This window comes from Pseudorca crassidens, chromosome 2 (genome assembly GCF_039906515.1).
Source record: "Pseudorca crassidens isolate mPseCra1 chromosome 2, mPseCra1.hap1, whole genome shotgun sequence".
Taxonomy (NCBI): domain Eukaryota; kingdom Metazoa; phylum Chordata; class Mammalia; order Artiodactyla; family Delphinidae; genus Pseudorca; species Pseudorca crassidens.
The window spans coordinates 130,306,851-130,324,814 of NC_090297.1; the positions used below are offsets into that span (position 1 = coordinate 130,306,851).

The 17,964-nt window shown below is 46.5% G+C and overlaps 1 protein-coding gene and 1 long non-coding RNA gene across 2 annotated transcripts in view; one reads left to right on the plus strand and one right to left on the minus strand.

Moving 5' to 3' along the window:
- The window catches only part of LOC137219726 (uncharacterized), a 295,061-nt gene that overhangs the window by 21,494 nt on the left and 255,603 nt on the right, over nucleotides 1–17,964 (plus strand). The window lies entirely within an intron of this gene.
- The window catches only part of KIAA0040 (KIAA0040 ortholog), a 32,935-nt gene that overhangs the window by 13,350 nt on the left and 1,621 nt on the right, over nucleotides 1–17,964 (minus strand). Inside the window, exon 2 of the mRNA XM_067728716.1 lies at nucleotides 4,276–4,348. The gene's annotated coding sequence lies outside the window, so the exon portion shown is untranslated. The remainder of the gene's footprint in view (nucleotides 1–4,275; nucleotides 4,349–17,964) is intronic.

The window sequence follows — 17,964 nt, forward strand, 5'->3', positions numbered from 1 at the left end:
GTAAAGTGTGTAGGCTAAGTACACTTTACACAGTGGGGGCCTTAAAATTGCCTTGAAAACCATATAACACCCTATTTGTTATTATACTACTCATATTGTGTGAAAGACAAAAGCATCCATTCATTACAGAATTCATAAGCAGAGTCTGATCAACTTTTCTGTGAATCGGTGGGAGTGAGTCAGCCAATCCTAGGAATCAGGGCAGACTCATTTGCCTTCCCCCTGCTTTCTTGCTAATTTTATTTCCATTCATTCTCAGCTGCTGCCCCTCTTTCAGCCCTCCTGACCTCCAGGATCTAGTTTCTTAGGGATGCCTTGTTCTGTCCATCACTATCAACTTTCTTCTCTTCATTTCAGCTAGAATGCTCACTTGTTTTCCTTTGACTGGCCTCTTTTGACATAGATACCTCAGGAGGCCAAAGCCTCAAAAACAGAGGCTTGGCATAATATCTTATCACCTTTCACAGGAACAGGGAATGATCTGTTGAATCCAAAAGCCACCATTTGTTGTGTTCTTACTAAGTGCGCAACTCTGCATGTGTAATCAAGGCTCTACAGACATTGCCTCCTTCAGCAATTCAGGAGGCGGGTCTTTTAATCCCCATTATACAGATGAGGAAACCAAGCCTATCAGAGACTAGGTAATTTGCCCAAGGCCATAGAGCTACTAAAGTGCAAAAGACCCTGCTGTAACTGCTATGCTCTAGAGCTGCCATTCTCTGGACAGACGCTGAGGACTTCTCTCTTCTAGGACGGAGGGGTATTCACCAATCATTCATCTGTCAAGCATTTGATAGCCTGCCACGTGTGCCACACCCTATGGATATACTCTTGATGGACTAAAACACCTTCTGTGACCTCAAGGAGCTCACATTTTAATAGGACCAAAAATACAAGAAGAGAAGGGCAATATGTCACGTATGACACTGGGTGCTGGGGACCCAAAGGCATAAAACTCCTTAGGGTACTCACTGGCAGCCCAGGAGCTATATCCAACCCATAGGCACTTCTATTTTCCCTTTTTTTTTTTCTCCTCTGATTTCATATAAAATTCTCAATCTTTAGCGAGTCCTAAAATTTGGTCACACTAACCTCCCACATAGCTATAATCTGCTGGAGCTTTAGAAGGACCGATGTTCCCCGAACCTGTACCCCAGTCCCCACCCTGCCGGCTTCACCCAGTCCTGACACCTACCTGGTCCCTGGAGGCATATTAAGCCTGTAGCCCCTGGACCACACCCTCCCTCCAGAATAGGGACGACATTACCTATTCTTTGTGCTGTCATCCATGAAGGGGAGAACCACGCAGGGGGCTTGAAAAAGAGATGAGGACAAAAGACAAAAGGCAAGCCTTACTTTCCAGTTGTCACCTCCGGTTTAATGGATTGATCCTGGTCTCTGGCTAATTAGATAAATAATAAGGATGAGGGATGTTTGCAAGAGGAATTAATGCATATCATAATGTCCCAAGCAGAATACAAAAGGCTGGCAGAGGGGTGCCGTGGAAAGAATATTAAGAGGACCCAGTTCTAGTCCCGGTTCAGTTGTCCTCCAAGCCTCTGACCTTGGGCAAATCAGTTAAGCTTCCTGAGCCCTTTTCTCATTTGAGAAGTGAGGCTATTAGCCATCTCAGTTATCTCTCAAGATTGTTGTGAAGAACAGACAAGACCTGTGAGAAAACATCGAGAAGGGAAAATTGCAATCTAAATGCAAGCAGTGGCATATTAGAGGATCGTGTTAAAGCTGAATTACAGCTAAAATTAGAACGCTGACTTCTCTTACCGATGCAGCCCTCTGCCCTAAACCTTCTCCTCTGACCCACTGCCACCATCCCCACCTCCACCCGCCCCAGGTCCTTTATGAATCATAGTCATTAAGGGCTACATTTTCAATTTGGAAAGTTTGCAGGCACACACTCTGACACCACTCAGGCTTGTGTTTGCCGTCTGTATATATCCAGTCTGACCACATCCTGGTATTAGTGCTAATAAAACCTGTAGTCATGGTTACAGCGACATACCTGGGTTATACTGTTCTTATTTTCACTCTTCGAAACTATTTGGTAAAAGATTTTGGAGCCAATTTTCATAGGTGTGGTAAAGCACTGAGGCAAGTTTTACTTTTGGAAAGTGTGAGTTGAGGCTCTGAGGTCATCTTCGAGTTAGAAGCAGTTGGGGAGGGATGGTGCCTTCTCTGGTCCCCAAATAAAGGGGACAGTTCGTGGCTGACTCCAATAATTGATGTTTAAGTCTTCCAATGTCATATCTGCTTAGAAGGAAGGTGTGTTTTTTAAAAAAGCAAGAAGATGACCAAGCACTTGTGTGATTCAGGGCCTCCCACAGGTGGTAATTAAAAAATAGACTCAATTTAAAGGTGTATCATTCTCTTTAATATTAGAGAAGAGAACTGAGAATTTGGCAAACTTTGCAGTGATAACCGAATGACTGACTTATTTTCCTCAGTGGTGGCAGGGGAGAGGTTTATGGGCTGGAATAGTTGAAAACCAATGGGGTGGCAAAAATATACAATTATGCAACTCAAAAGCAATACAGATACAGTTTTATTTTCCTTTCCATTTCCTCCCTTCATTTAATGTTAACAAAGGCTCAGGGCAATTAAACGCCGAAAGCTACCTTACTGCTATATTAAGGCTTAAAATATAAAGGCCAAATCATGGAGTGAGCAAAAATATTCTCATTCCAATCATAACTCACCCCTGCGGAATGCACAGTGTGGAATATTTCAGGTTCATGAGACTTCGGGTCACAGGCTCCATCCAGAGGGCGCGTAGCACAGAGTTGATGTTGCTGGAGAATGAACCTCCACTTTCTGTGTGTATGCGTTTACATCTGTATCCCTAACGTTGCATGTAGATGTTTTTTTTTTACAGTTTTGATAAATAACTGTTGGTGAATGCAGAGGACATATATGAGTGTGCTAAAATATTTATCGAGCCCCCACTCAGGCAAGTAGCACCCCCTTTTTGCCTCAGTACCCTATTTCTTTTTTTGCGGTACGCGGGCCTCTCACTGCTGTGGCCTCTCCCGTCGCGGAGCACAGGCTCCGGACGCGCAGGCTCAGCGGCCATGGCTCACGGGCCCAGCCACTCCGCGGCATGTGGGATCTTCCCGGACCGGGGCACGAACCCGCGTCCCCTGCATCAGCAGGTGGACTCTCAACCACTGTGCCACCAGGGAAGCCCCAGTACCCTATTTCTTTGATACAGATGATACTTGCTCAGTCTCATCAAATGCAGCTTTAGGTGCTTCTGTGCAAATAGACTGTTACCTGTAAGACCCTGTTCTAGAGAAATTCTGCAACTGCCACTGGCTTCACCTCATCCCTGATGCCCTCAACTTGCCTGCCTTTGCCCCCAAATATCTTATCTTCCTCTCCACCCCTGAAATGACCTTCCCAAAGGAGGCTGCAGGTATTGCCCATGAGTGATTTGGGAGTATGGATGGAAGAAACTGCTGGAGACTGTGGGCTAGGGGAATTCCCCATAGATAGCAAAGTGTACGCACGCGTACACACACACACACACACACACACACACACACGCTCTTCCCTCAGCCCCACCCCATCACTCCTCCCCATCTACCACCCCTGCTCCATTCTTGCCTGGAGGCCTCAAAGCTTTATGAAAGACTCTCTGGAAAGCACATGGGGCCACTGGGAGGTGGGGGGATGGTGGGAAAGGCCAGGGAATTCTGATCTTGTCTCCCAGCTCTCTACCTGTGGCCTCAGGTCTGGACCACCTGCAGGCTCTGTACCAGCCTTAAGTTTTATCTTTCCTTAGCATCCCAGAATGTGTGTGTGTGTGTACATACATATATATGTATATATGTACACACACACACACACACACACACACACACACACACATATATTGTTATCAGACCAACCCTCAAAGTATCAGGGTCTTGAAGAAATAGGACATTGGGTGGGAACACTTTGATAGAGCAAAACGGTCAGGATGTATGGTCCTGCCCCTGCTCGGTGGAAGGCAGGAGAGAGTCCTGGAGATGGGAGTTGGCTTGGAGCAGCCAGAGAAGGGGCTTGGAGTGCCCTGAGAGGGGCAGGGAGCTCTGCTTCTCAGTGGACAGCCTATGGAGCTCCAGGCCTCCAGTTCTGGCTTTGACATTTATCTGGTTTTATTTGTTTACACACTTGTAGATTTTCATGAGCTGAATTCTTGGCTAAAATATAGCCTGGAGTGCAGGGGAAGTTCATAGTGGTGTGAGAAGCCATTTCAAATTCTCACCAGTGACTTACTCAGTATGCGTCCTCGGGAAGGTCATTCAGTTGCTTTGGGCCTCAGCTTCTTCATCTCCAAAATGGGGGAAATCTGGGAAGAGACACAAGAAAATGACAGATAGCATTCTTGCCTCTACCGAAGGGCATCAGGGGCAGGGCTGGGAGGGGCTTGGCTTTCCTCTCAGTCCTTTGGTACAGTTCTGAAGGTCTGACTGTATGCAGGTACTTTCCAAAGTCAACAACCAACTGAAGTGAGTACCTGCCTGGCAGGGAGGGTCCTTGTGTCAAAGCAACAGTGCCTGGGAATGTGCTCCTAGGCTGTCAGGAACTGTACGAAACTGAGAGTCATAACGGGTATTATACCAGGTGGATGTAGGGACATGGCAACAAACAACACTCCTCAGTTCTGCCAGGTAGTCACAGTGGCCTGAAATGCTTAGAAAATTGGCTCCCACGCTGGGAGGTCTTCCTACCTCCAACCCAGAATGGATGGATGGACCCCACCCTTACCCCACCCCAACCTTCGAGGTTCTTGCACCTGGCTCTGCAGCGGTTCTGGGCAACCTGCATCTTCCATGTGCCCAAATGACTCCAGATTTCCAAGGGCTAGCCCAGCATGTCAACCCTGCCAGGCAAGTTCTGATGAGCACATTCCATCCTTTGCCAGGAGGCAGTGGGGCCATGCTGCTTGGTGTGAACAGAGGGGCAGAGCCTGCATGAGTGGCTGCCCTCTGATGGACCCCCGGGGGCAGGGGTGGGGACATTTGTATAGAACACGTGAGAGCCTCCCTTAGGTTGTTTACTGGGTCACTATAATAAAAATAATGCTGCAAGCATACTGTTCTTTATACACGAAGAGGCTAATAGTACTAATAGCAATGATGTGCATCAATGAAATATGCCATTCCGATTATTTTTCCAGTAGTTGCTTATAGATTTCACTTCAAGAAATGTTAGTTAATAACTATCTGCTGTGTGATCAACATGGTGCTGAGGGAAACAAAGAAGGTTATGATCTGGTTCCCATCCTAGGAGAGTTTCTTAATGAAACTTAGAACACAGTAAGTCCTGACAGGTGACAGTGCAGGTCCCCGAATCTCCAAGCCTCAGGTTCCCCATCTCAGATGGGAAGATAATAATCCCACGGACTCCACTCACCATCCAGTGTTGTTGTAGAAGTCAAATAATACATACATGAGATTCTTTATAGACTGATAATGCTCTTCACAGTTTAATTTTCAAAAATAATACAAGCAATTAAAGGCTAAGGTAAATATCAGGAAGTGCCAAAATCATGCACGGTTAGAAAGGAGAGGGATCGGTGTTGGCTTAGCTTTTTGTTTTTTTAATTTATTTTAATTTATTTTTGGCTGCGTTGGGTCTTCGTTGCTGAGCACGGGCTTTCTCTAGTTGCGGCGAGCGGGGGCTACTCTTCGTTGCGGTGCACGGGCTTCTCATTGCAGTGGCTTCTCTTGTTGCGGAGCATGGGCTCTAGGCGCATGGGCTTCAGTAGTTGTGGCTCGTGGGCTCAGTAGTTGTGGCTCGCGGGCTCTAGAGCACAGGGTCAGTAGTTGTGGCACACGGGCTTGGTTGCTCTGCGGCATGTGGGATCTTCCTGGACCAGGGCTCGAACCTGTGTCCCCTGCTTGGCAGGCGGATTCTTAGCCACTGCGCTACCAGGGAAGCCTGGCTTAAGTTTTAAGGGAGAGGCCGCCTGGAGGAGATGGAGGTTGGGTGCCGCCCCCCCCCCCCCGCCGTGCTGGGTGTTATCACATGGAGGGTTGGACATTTGGGTGGGAGAAGGGAAGCTGGGCTGAGCTGGGTAGGATGGGAAAGCAAGAGTAGAGGTCCAGAGGCCAGCACATACAGAGTTTGAGACTGGGAAGGCAGTGAAGAAACCTCCTGAGGAAGAGTGGGAAATTAGGTGGTACCAGCAAGGCTGGTGAGATTTCAGGGGGCTGGGAAGGCTCAACATAGCTTTGCTGTACAGTAATGGGCCCCAGGGAAGCCCTGAAAGTTGGTGAGCAGAAGACAGGTAGCAACGTCAATGTTTCAGAGGCTACATTCTCTTACCTGATCCCTCTTGTAATTCGAAGTATGCCTTGGCCAGAGCAGGATTAAGCCCCACCCTGGGCTCATGGGCAGTCTGCCCTAACTAGCCAGGCTCAGTAATCACAAATATTACAATTAAAAAAAAAAACCCTTTTATTAATAGCATACTTTCTCCCTTAGACAAAATCGGATTATGAACTGAAATGACATATGACCAAACCAATCAGAAGGAACTTGCTATTTATCTCCTGATCCCTTGGGAAGGGAGGCAGGGGGGAAAAAACCCTGATGCAATGACTTCTGCAGTCTAAATGGGCTTGCGTTTATTTATGATTGGGGAAAGTCCTAGCAAAGACCCTGCACTTAATAACTCGTTTTAATTTTTTAACAGCTTCTGCAAGCATTTCTTCATCAAATCCACTGTAATGTGAGGAGAGAAGGGATTTCTTGCCCTATTTCACAGATGAATAAACTAAAGAACAGAAATGGGTGTTCAAAATTTGTTTAAAATTGCAAAGCTGGTCAGTGGCCAAGGGCAGACTGGGTCCTAGTTTTCCCATTTCCCAGAGTGATACTCTCCTTACTCCACTCACTCCTAAAAAGCAGCAAGAGAGGAGCAAACAATGGCAGCCAGTCACTTCTCCAGTTTACAAAGCCTTCCATTTCTCAGACTCCCTGAGATTTGTGGTCCCTCCTGCTTTAGGGCCTCAGGGAAGCTTCTTTATCTGAAACCCCCAACTCTCTCCCAATCCCATCCCAATCCCACTCCTGGTCTCTATGCATTTAGTCTCTGCTGAAATATCATCCCCCTTGGGAAACTTTCTGAGACCTCATTATGTTTAGAGCCCCTGTCCTGTGCCCCATCACTGTCCCTTTACTATTACCATAGCCCTCAACCCACTTTAGGTTCATTTTATTTAATCATCTTTCTTCCATTCCCAGTAGGGCATCCAGGGACCTGTTTTGTTCTTGGAAAGTATTTGCTGAATTAATGAATGACCATACTTAGAGACGAGGAAACTGAGGCTCACTGAAATTAAATGAGTTGCCCAAGGTCTCACAGCTGATCGTGGAAGATGGGGCAGTTCTACCCCTAAATATGCAGTGCTCATTCCACTCTGCTACCCTGGTTTCTGGGTTCTCACCCAGCATTGTGGCCAGATAGAAGATACTCAGGAAAAGAAAAAATCTACCAATTGGAATTTCAGTATTCTGGGTTTGGAGAATTCATTCAGCTTGGGCTCAGAGTGTGCTCAGATGCCAGATATTCTGGGGCATTCCAGACTGCAAGCACACTCTGCAGGCCTCTTTTGGGGACTAGCTACCTTTGAATCTCCAGTGAGGCTGTCAGTGCCAAGAAACAGAGATGACAGCAGTGAGACCTGACTTCCAAAGATCACTGGCCTCAAATGGATATGGACCTTTGCCTCACGGGGTGCCATATTGAATATTATGATTATTTCACTTGAAAGTGAGGTTATCGCCACGTTTTTGGAAAGCCCCAATTGGCTGTGTTCCTAACATATTTTGGTGTCATGAATTGATAGCATTCCATCTGGTAATTTTCAGATGCCAAGCCGACTGAGTAGAGAACGTGTGTGTGGCATTCAGCATCTCACTGTCTCACTGTCATTACTGCAAAAAGCTCTCCCTGTTTATTTTCCAGAGGGAGGAACTCTTTGCTGGCTTTTTTCTTCCTTCCCTGAACCTGGGTTGTTGACACAATTGAGTCCAAGGAGGCCAGGAACCGCCCTCTCCCCTCTCTGCAGCACAGCAGCGCACAGTTCAATTCAGTGCACATTAGTTGAGAACCTACTATGTGCGCAAGGAACTTCTCTCTTTTCTAGGGCTCTCCCAGCTAATGCTGCCTAACAAGATGTAGAAACCTGCCAACTACCTGGGTAAGGGATTCCACACTGAACTAAAGATGTAGACTGTGAAGTCAAGGAATTTATTTTTTGTTTGGGAAATGGATGAGCACAGGGGAACTATGAAGCATGACTAGTTAAGTGTCCCAGGGGACACTTATGCCAACAAATGGTTATGGGAGCAGCACAGAGGAAGCTGTTAATTCCATGGAGGAATCTAGGCAAGGCTTCAAGGAGGCTGTGATTTGACTTGGCACCTGCAGGGAGAATGGAACGATCAAATGCAGTGAGGATGAGAATGAAGAGATTCCAGACTGCTCAAGGAAGCACAGCTGGCTCAGAGAAGGAATCCAATCAAAGTGGCCTAGGCACCGGGCCAAGATCTGGGGACTTCGAATCTCCCATTGTTACCATGGCAACAAGCAGCTCACTCCTGCTTGGCCCTCTCCCAGCCAACTGCTCTAATCCATGGCATTCCAGTCGCCTGAGGAGAAGGGCTGCTACTGGGAGACCTTCTCTCCCTCCTTACCTTCTTACTTATTATGACTTGAATGTTCAGGGACAGGGCAGGGCGTAACTGATGATACGCTGGGCCAAGGACCTTCAGGGGATGTTTTTCATGTTTAACCATGTTTAACCAAGCAGATTATTGTGTAAGAAAATTTGAGTGGATAGTGAGTTTTCTGCCTCCTTCCCTCTCAACTCCAAACATGCTTTATTCCTTTGTATGTTCTTAAATTTGGTGATAATCCTGAATTCAAATCTGGGGCTACAAAGGTAACCAAAGCCGGTTCCAGTTGGCACAAGTTCAAAGGGATCTCTCTCTCATACATACATACACACACACACTTAGCCTACCCATGTAATAATACTGGTAACATTTAGCCCAAGGTTGGTAGAAATCAAATGAGATTTTTGTGCAAGAAGGGCAAACCTAGACCACAGGTTGCAAGCTGGAAGCCCCTGAGTTAGATGTGACCAGTGAAGAGAGGTTGTTTGAACCACAGCTTCCAGCACAGCTGGTCCTGCCCTTATTCCCGCACCGCCTGTGTTACTCTTTCGGGCGGATCAGCTTGGGTCAAAGGTTGCCCCTCCCGCATTCACTAGCTGTCTGACCTTGGAAAGTCCCTTTACCCCTCTGTGCCTCAGTTTCCTCAAATATAAAAGAAGAATCAGAAGAGATTCTGTCATTGAATTGTTATGGAAATCAGATGAGTTAAATCATCTGTATCATGTCGTTAAAGCAGCACATGGCACAGAGTAAGTGTTCCATAAATGTTAGCTTTATCTGTCAGGCCTCGTGGGTGTTGAGCTCGTGAGCCCTGCTATGATCCAGCGGTGGGGAGCTCAAGGATGCAGAAGGGACCACAGTGATTGACGACTGCTGTGTGTAGCATGGCAAGACGCTTTGGTTATCTCAGGCAGAGCCAGTGAGGAATGCTCTGGCCTATAGAACTGCAGCAGAGATTGACCTGTGTACTGTACTGCCCCCACCAGATAGGGTAAGAGAAAGGAAAATTTAGTGGCCTGGGGCTTTTTCTGCAATCATGGGTTACATAGAGATCATCATGGTTGAACATTTCTGTCCCTCTCTCCTACATTACCTCCTTGGCAACGGGTGAAAGATACTGTTGGATACTTGTGCTGTCTTACTATTGTATTCTTATGGTAAGATGCTGTTCATGTCTGCTTTCCCACTTGACTATAGACTGTTTGAGAGTTTTTTCCTCTAGGAATCCCCCATGCCTAGTTCATTGTTGGCACATAGTAGATGCTCAATAAATGCTTGTCCATTTGATTAGTGAACTGACTGAATGGTTATGGGATGGAAAAGACCCAGAGTTGAGAGTGCCTTTGTGAGGCTGTATATTACCTCCTGCAGGCCGGGGTGCCCACATTTTCATTCCTGGGAGACTGAGCCCTCATATCTCCACAAGCTTTGCATTGGCCTCTGCAGGACCAGGTCACGGGTGCTCTAACAGGGTAGGGTTACAGCGGTGAATGGGGACCAGGACTGGGGCCTGTGCAGAACAAGAAGGCCTTGCTTTCACAGTTGGGGTAGGAACCCAAAGCAGCAGCTTATGGCTTAGGTAAGTTGCTCAGAGCCTGGGGAGCTGGCTGAGCAGGGATGAAGCAGGTGTCAGGGATGCTGAGAGTCACACCACACAGAGCCTGGGTGGTGGGTGAAGAGAGGGTGGCACCAGCAAGCAGAGATCCCAGGACAGACTCTAATCCCAGGGGGGAGGCTGTTTCTTCCACCTCTGGATGAGGGGGCAGGACTACGGCTAAGGGCTGGCAGGTTCCTAGGCATAGGCAGTAGGCCCCTGCAGGTGGGATCTGTGCCTGTCTTTGTTTTTTAAATTCCCCACGGCCTCCAGTATAGTGTCTGGCACACACAAAGACATTTAAGAAATGTGTATGAATAAAATGCAGCCAGAGCCACGCTGGGACAGCTCCTGCCTTCTAAAGCAAGGCCAGCAGGGCTCCTAAGAGTTTTTACAGTTCTCCTTTTGTAGAGAGGTGCTGAACGTGAACCAGTCTCACTGAAGACCCCTGAGAAAGAGGAGTGAGGATTAGCAACTGGGGAGAGTCTAGACCTTTCTCTGAGGCTACTGATTCTTATCCCTGCTGGTGAGGTGAATTGCCCCAGATACCGGATAGCCATGAGCTAGGAGTCTTGAAGTAACAACACAACCTTGAGAGGAAATGGAGAACGTACAGTTTGGTAAAGTGGTTTAGCAGTTCATTCCAGTTCTGCTTCAGGATCCCAGGCACCTCTGCAGACTCCTCACCTGGGTGTGGGGAGATGTCTTCACAGTCCCCCCCGTCTCCCCACCCTTCTTCCCCCTCTTCTCTTGTCTTCTCGTGTACGCAAGCATGTTCAGATGTAGAGAGAACAACAGAAGCCCTTCTAGGCTTTTTCTAATTTCCTTCCCCTCGTGCCTGGGCCACAGCTTTTTTGAGAAAGCGTATGAGTTGAGTTCCAGGCATTGGAGTTCCGTAACAGTGTGACAGGGGCTGGAAGTTCCATCGGCAGAAGCACATTAACCTGTGTTTAATGAGCAGCTACTGTGTGCCAGACGCTGGGCTCTGGGAATGATGAGGTGGTGTTGCCAAAGGGAGGATGGGGGCGGGTCAAGCCTTACCAAGGGGCACAAAGGCTCATTTATTTATAAATGAAATAACAACTTTGACTTAGATTTTTGTCTCCTCTGTTAAGTCTGTCACCTAGAGCCGGGCTAAGTGCACTTCCTCCCTGTTGTGACACCTATCATAACATTGATGACACTGTATTATAATTGCCTCTTTATCCATCCACCAAAGTAGACTGTAAGCTCCCAAGATATTGAACAGCTTCTGATTCATCATTGGTGGCAGCTGCAGAATTTCTTTGTAGGAGAGGCTTACAGATAATACTCTGGAGCCAGAGGAAGAGAACTTTGCTCTTGGTAGAAACCTTAGTTTTCCTCTTCTGTAAAATAGGTATCGTAGTTGAACTGTCATGAGGGTTAAGTGAGAAGTATGTGACTTTCTTAATGCAGTGCCCGGCACACATAAGGTCCTCCATAAATGTTGCTGGTGTTACCTGTTGCTTACTACTCAGCTACACCAAGAAGGATTTATAGTTTACCCAAATATTATCTATCTCAAGCATCCAAATAACTCTGCATCTCTAGGACCACAAGAAGCCAGGTTTAATATCTTTCCTTAAAGCATAAGATTAAAGGCAAGAAATAAGGGACCAGGCGTGGGAAAGCATGCCACTTACTATGCACTTTATCCTCAAGAAAGGAAAGTGAATTTATAAATATGTTGATTAAAATGTGGGAGAAGAGAAAACAGTTTGGTCGTTCCTCAAAAAGTTAAACATAGAGTTACCCTATGATCCAGCAATTCCACTGCTGGGTATCTACCCAAAACAATTGAAAATAGGTACTCAGATAAACCCTTGTACCTGCATGTTCACAGCAGCACTATTCACAATAGCCAAAAGGTAGAAACAACCCAAGTGTCTGTCAACAGATGAATAGGTAAACAAATGGTGGTACATACACACGATGGAATATTATTCAGCCATGAAAAAGCACAAAGCACCAATAAATGCTAAAACATGAATGAACCTTGAAAACATTATGCTAAATGAAAGAAGCCAGACACAAAAGGGCATACATTGTATGGTTCCATTTATAAGAAATATCAGAATAGATAAATCCATAAATGCAGATTGGTAGTTGCCACGGGCTGGGAAGAGGGAGCAATAGGAGGTAACTGCTTACTGGGCGTGGGGGTTTATTTTGCAACGATGAAAGTATTTTGGAAGTAGATAGAGGTGGTGGTTCTACAGCATCATGAATGTACTAGATGCCACTGAATTTTTCACAGTAAAATGGTTAATTTTATGTAATGTGAATTTCACCTCAATAAAAAAAGTGGGAGGAGATAACACAAAATTTCTTGAAAGCTGATTGATGGTTAAATGGAAAAGAATGGTGTAGTTTCCATTATTAATGGTTTGAGAAGTATAACATCACTGATTATCTTTTTAGTGTGTATTTATTCATTCACTCCAATACCAAATGTCAAATGACCACATACCTCAGTGGTTGAAGTATTCCTTATTGAAGGAATAATATTTTTTAAACCACTGAAGACTTATTCCTGGAAAATGTCAGTCAGGAGCATCAGACCTTCTTCCCTGTGTGTCACAGGCTCTGTGACTGTATCCCTTCCTCTTGTCCCAGACAGGGAGGGGGAAATGTAGTATCTCTGTCTGGAAATGAGATATTCTTTCCACATCCAGCCGTGGAAACCTGTGCCGTCCATCCATTGAAAACACGGTAAAAATCAGCTCTTTCCTCAGAGGGGTCAATAATGTCTTGGTGCAAAACTACAAAGAACACAGTAGTTGGAAATCAGCAAGCGCCCTGAGGCACCCGGCGCATCATTGCTGTTTTCCTGAACCAGAGAAGGCTTCGGGCCAAATATCCCACAGGGCAGGGTCTGAGTTTCTAATTTGGAAACCAGGAGAGCTCTGAGCAAGCAGGTCATGTCTGGGTGGTGTGCTGTGCCAATGTGCTCCCCTCTCCCAGGGGAGGTCTCATTATGGGATGGGGTGGGTCACCCACGTAATGAGTCTGGAGGTTTTAATCTAGGCCATGGCCAGGTTGCACTGGCCACTGCTATTCAGCCGACTGTGGGCCTTGGGCAGGAGCAGGGGGATGTTTCAGGTCAGGAACGGAAGGCGGAGTGAGGGAGGGGAAGGTGGGAGCCACCAGTCACTTACAAGAAAGGAGTTTGACAGATGGGGTAGGTCTGCAGGGCTGGCCCTGAGAGTGGTGTGTTCTCTTCCAGCCTTGCCGCTTCTCCCCAGCATGATGTTGAGTAAACCACTGTGATGTGCTCGTAAAGCAACCCGGTGGGTGGCTGGGAGGCAGCAGTGGCTGTCATTTTTGTGTGCCTCAAATTCTTAGCACCACTATTCAGCAAATAGCTACGGAGAGCCTAGTGTGCACACTACAGATTCATGGGAGTAAGAAAAGTTGGATGGACATTTGTTTGCTCCCGGTCCCTGATCACTGGGAAGGTCACTTTGACCCCAGCGTTAGTTCCTGGGTGATTTCGGGCTCGTGTGCCTGAGTGGCTTTCTGGAACGTCAGGCTACGGTGGGACTTTTACAGCAGAAGGGCTTTTGAAAGCCGGCACCTTGTCCCATTGGTGGAGCTGCATAGGAACCTAAGATTATAAGCGTAGAAAGGGCACAGCCTCAGGATCTTCCTCAGGTTGGGGTGGGAAAAGCAGGCTCCGGACTCGCACGCAGCTTTTCTCTTCTCTTATTTAAGGTGGCCGCAGTCACACGTCATTTAGGTTAAGACCCAGCATGTGCACCGTGTGCCATTCTGTTCCCATTAAGAGTAAAGCTAATTGAATGTCCCAGTTTCCCCTGCCTCTTTCTCCATCCCCAACCCCCAGCCTCCATACACATCTCTAAACCTGTGTACCCCCAGCTTTTCCTTCTCAGGACAATTTGAAGACTAAAAGAACTATAATATACAACTATCCTTATTGCTATTACATTTTTTTCCCCCTTCTCTTCTGCCAGTTTTCTCTTATGACTTGCCTGGAAAATGAAAAGAAATTGCTGATGGGCTTTCCTTAAGCCTGTCCGGCTTGAAATTAGGATTGTATCTGCGGAGAATAAAAGTCTACTGAAAAACAACCTAACAGGAAGGAGTTATAGACAGTTAAGAGCAAGGGCAAGTCTGCAATGACTTACAAACACAATCTTCAATTTTGACCAAGAAACACGGCTATGATTCGGTTTTCCTTCATTTCTTAGCAACAAATTCCATGGAGCAGTTTGCTTACAGACGTGGGAGGAGGTCTCTTCCCAGGGCCAGGATTTGGTTCGGACACTGCCATAAGCCCCTTGGGAGCTGCCCTAAGAAAGGAATCTTGTGTTTGTGTGAAGTTCATTTTGGAACTCGGCTACCCTTGCCCGGTCTCCACTAAGGGGCCACGACGTCCCCAGGTGGTGCTCTGTTCAGATGGCCCGGGCTGATGTGGGAGAAATGTCAGAAACCTGAGCTGGTCGATGGCCCTGGGGATTGCCCATCCAAAAATTTGCTGTAGATTTTCCTTTTGCTGCTTGGAGAGGGCAAGTCTATCTGTCACGGTTTTATCGCTTACTGTGCCTGTGATAAGTCTCACGAGCTCCTATGATTCGCTTAGAGCCTTTCTTATCGAATGGTCAGTTGAATGTCATATTTGATGTGTACTGCTGACCCACCCACTGGTCTGGAAACAGTCTTCATGATAAGTTGCATGAAACCCTAAACAGGCTTTAGTTCATTAAGGCACCCAATGCTGTTTTCCTTCTTGAGGGATCTCTGGGAATTCTTGAGAACAGTTTAAGGATTGACATCGAGGAAACAGAAGGGATGGCAGTGGTATGGAGATTGTTTTTTTTTTTTTTTTTTTTTTTTTTGCGGTATGCGGGCCGGACCGGGGCACGAACCCGTGTCCCCTACATCGGCAGGCGGACTCTCAACCACTGCGCCACCAGGCAAGCCCTGGAGATTGTTTTAAAGGGGGAGATCTGCCCACATCTCCTGAAGGTCTGCTCTGGGTTATCCCCAGAGACCACTCAGGGAAGATTCAGCCTTCAAGTGGAATCTTCTCGCTTTTCCTCTCTGCCAGCACTTGAGCGCCTGCGTGTGTCCCTGTGTGTGAGGCACAGAAGGTCCAGGTGATAGACAGTCCAGAGAGTGTTCGCTATTCCTGAACTTGGATTCTGGTCCCTCCATTAACCAGCTGTTGACCCGGGCACACACTTCCCTCCCTGAACCTTGGTTTGCTCATCTGTGGAGTGAGAGGGAGAGGGGCTGGCTCATCTCTAAAGTATCTTTCCATCTGAAGTCTCTGTGTCTGTGGTTATTTCCTTTTCTTCATTCAACAACCAGCCCCTACAGGGAGTCTGTTTACTTGAAAGTTTGGATGTTGGCGTAAAACTTGAGCTTCCCTGGGTTGGAATATGTCAGGCTTCTCTGGCTGGGAGAAGACACAGAGATATCTAAGCCATCAAAAGATGCTCAGATTCAGGGCCACTACTGGTTCAACTAGCACATTGGTGAGGATTAGGAAAAAAGTGTCCCCTCTGGGTGGACTTGGCTGCAAAGGGGGTGGGTCTGTGGCTTAGCAAGTGGAATCTTGACTGCTTTCAGCCCCATGAGCCCTTGTGCACCATGCAACCTGCATACGCTTTAGGAGAGCATTTGCTTCTTTGGTCTCTGACCACATTAGGTAAGGAGTTAAAAGAGAAGTGGCCAGAATAGATGCATGTCATTGCTCTGATGGAAGGAGACTTTTATAATTACTGCCTTAAAATATTTCATGCATTTAAAAAGCTGCAAGTCTGGGCCTAAGACGCTGCCCAGATCCTGTACCTACACAGTCCATCTGATTTGGTAACTTCAAGAGGAAAGACTAGTACTACTAGTAAAAACCCCTTACATTTTTATAGAGCCTTACAATTTATGTAGCACATTAAATGTACTTTCTTTTTCAATTTGATTCTGATTCTGACTATTGCCCTGGTGAGATATAATTATCTCCATTTTAAATATAAGGGAAATGAAGCTGAAAGATTCAAAGACTTGTTCAAGGGCAGCTAGTAAGTGGTCAAGGCAAGAATTGAACCCATGTCTGTCTAGTTCCAAGTTCAAGGTTTTTTTTCTTCCACACCAGGACACATAAGATCCTGATCTGGGCATTGGCAGCCAGCCCTAAAGGACCACTCTATAGCGGTTTAGAATTAGTCTGAGAAAGTTGTCCTTCTTCTTTTAATGAAGGTAGGACTCTCCCACACAGGTGCCATGACTAGATTTGGGGTATGAGTTCCGGAGGTGTCTCTGCAGATTTTACAATTCAACTAAAGTATTCATGTCTCACACGGGGGAGTGATTCTTGGGGATTTACTTGTTCGGTTAAATGCATCTGTACCACCTGTGTGCCATTTTAGGGTTCTCGCCAACACTTTAGGTATCACCGTGCAAGGCATCTGGGGAAAACCTTGGGAGTCTAGAGAGAGTCATCTGGAAGTCACTGTGTGGTATGAAAATAATACCTGTAGGCCATTACTGACAAATCCAAGACTCTTCAGGGTCAAATGGTCTCACTGACAGTGTAATCAGGCCTCTTTAGCTTCCTTCGACACTGCTTTTCTGTACAGCATCTGAGATAGTTACATTGGAGCAGCCTCTGCCTCTCCTTGGGCTCCAGACTTGTGTGCCCGCTGACTCCCATATATCTCCACCTGGACATCCCCTGAGTACATCCAACTTAAATGTGTCTAACATGTTCATCGTTTTCTTCAAAAATCTGCTTCCCAAGTCCACGCCTCCCCTAGTTCATGTGGTTTCCATTACAAGCATCACGGTGCATCTCCCCATCCCCAGCTCAACACCTTATAATCCTCTGTTCCACTCATTCCTCCTTTGCCACGTTCACTTGGTCACCAGGTACCTTTGACTCTACTTCCTAAACACCACTAAAGTCCATGCCCTTTTCTCAGTTCCCTCTGCCATGATCTTAGTTGAGGTCTTCCTTATCTCTGTTCTCATCTCTCCAAGTCCGCCTCCATCTGGCCATCAGTTCTCTCTCCAAACACAAATCTGACCATACTGTTTCCCTGTTGAAAAAATGACTTCCCACTGCTACAGGAAAGAGCTCACCATTCTTTGTACAGTAGTGTAATCCCCATTACTTGCAATTCCCCCAACCTGCCATTGAATTTGCAGATACTCTTTCCTCTGTCTGGAATACCCTTTTCCTGGGAATGCCTAATCATTTTCAAAACCTGCTCCTCCGTCATTTCTGCAGATAATTCCTGGGGGATTTATTCACTCCCTCCTTTGGATTGTTTTGGTGTCCCATAGCTATTGCTATGATGATGTGTATTATTCTGAGCTGTAGTTTGTTCCTCTGTCTCATTTACCAGATTTCATGTCCTCAAATGCAGAAACTGTATCATGATAATTGGACTCCAGGGTCCCGGCATACTGCCTGGCACACAGTGGGTGCAGTAACTGTTGAATGAATGGATGGGATGGAGGTACGTCCCTGTTTGATGAAATCAGTGACTGTGCTTGTCGAGTGTTCATTACTCTCTTGGGGTTAGTCTTCAGGGAAGAGGACAGAAAAGATCCTTTCTTTATTCCACAGGCTAAATATTAACAAAGTTTGAAGGCTGGAGAAACATTTGTTTTGCAATACATTTCTTTCCTAAAAT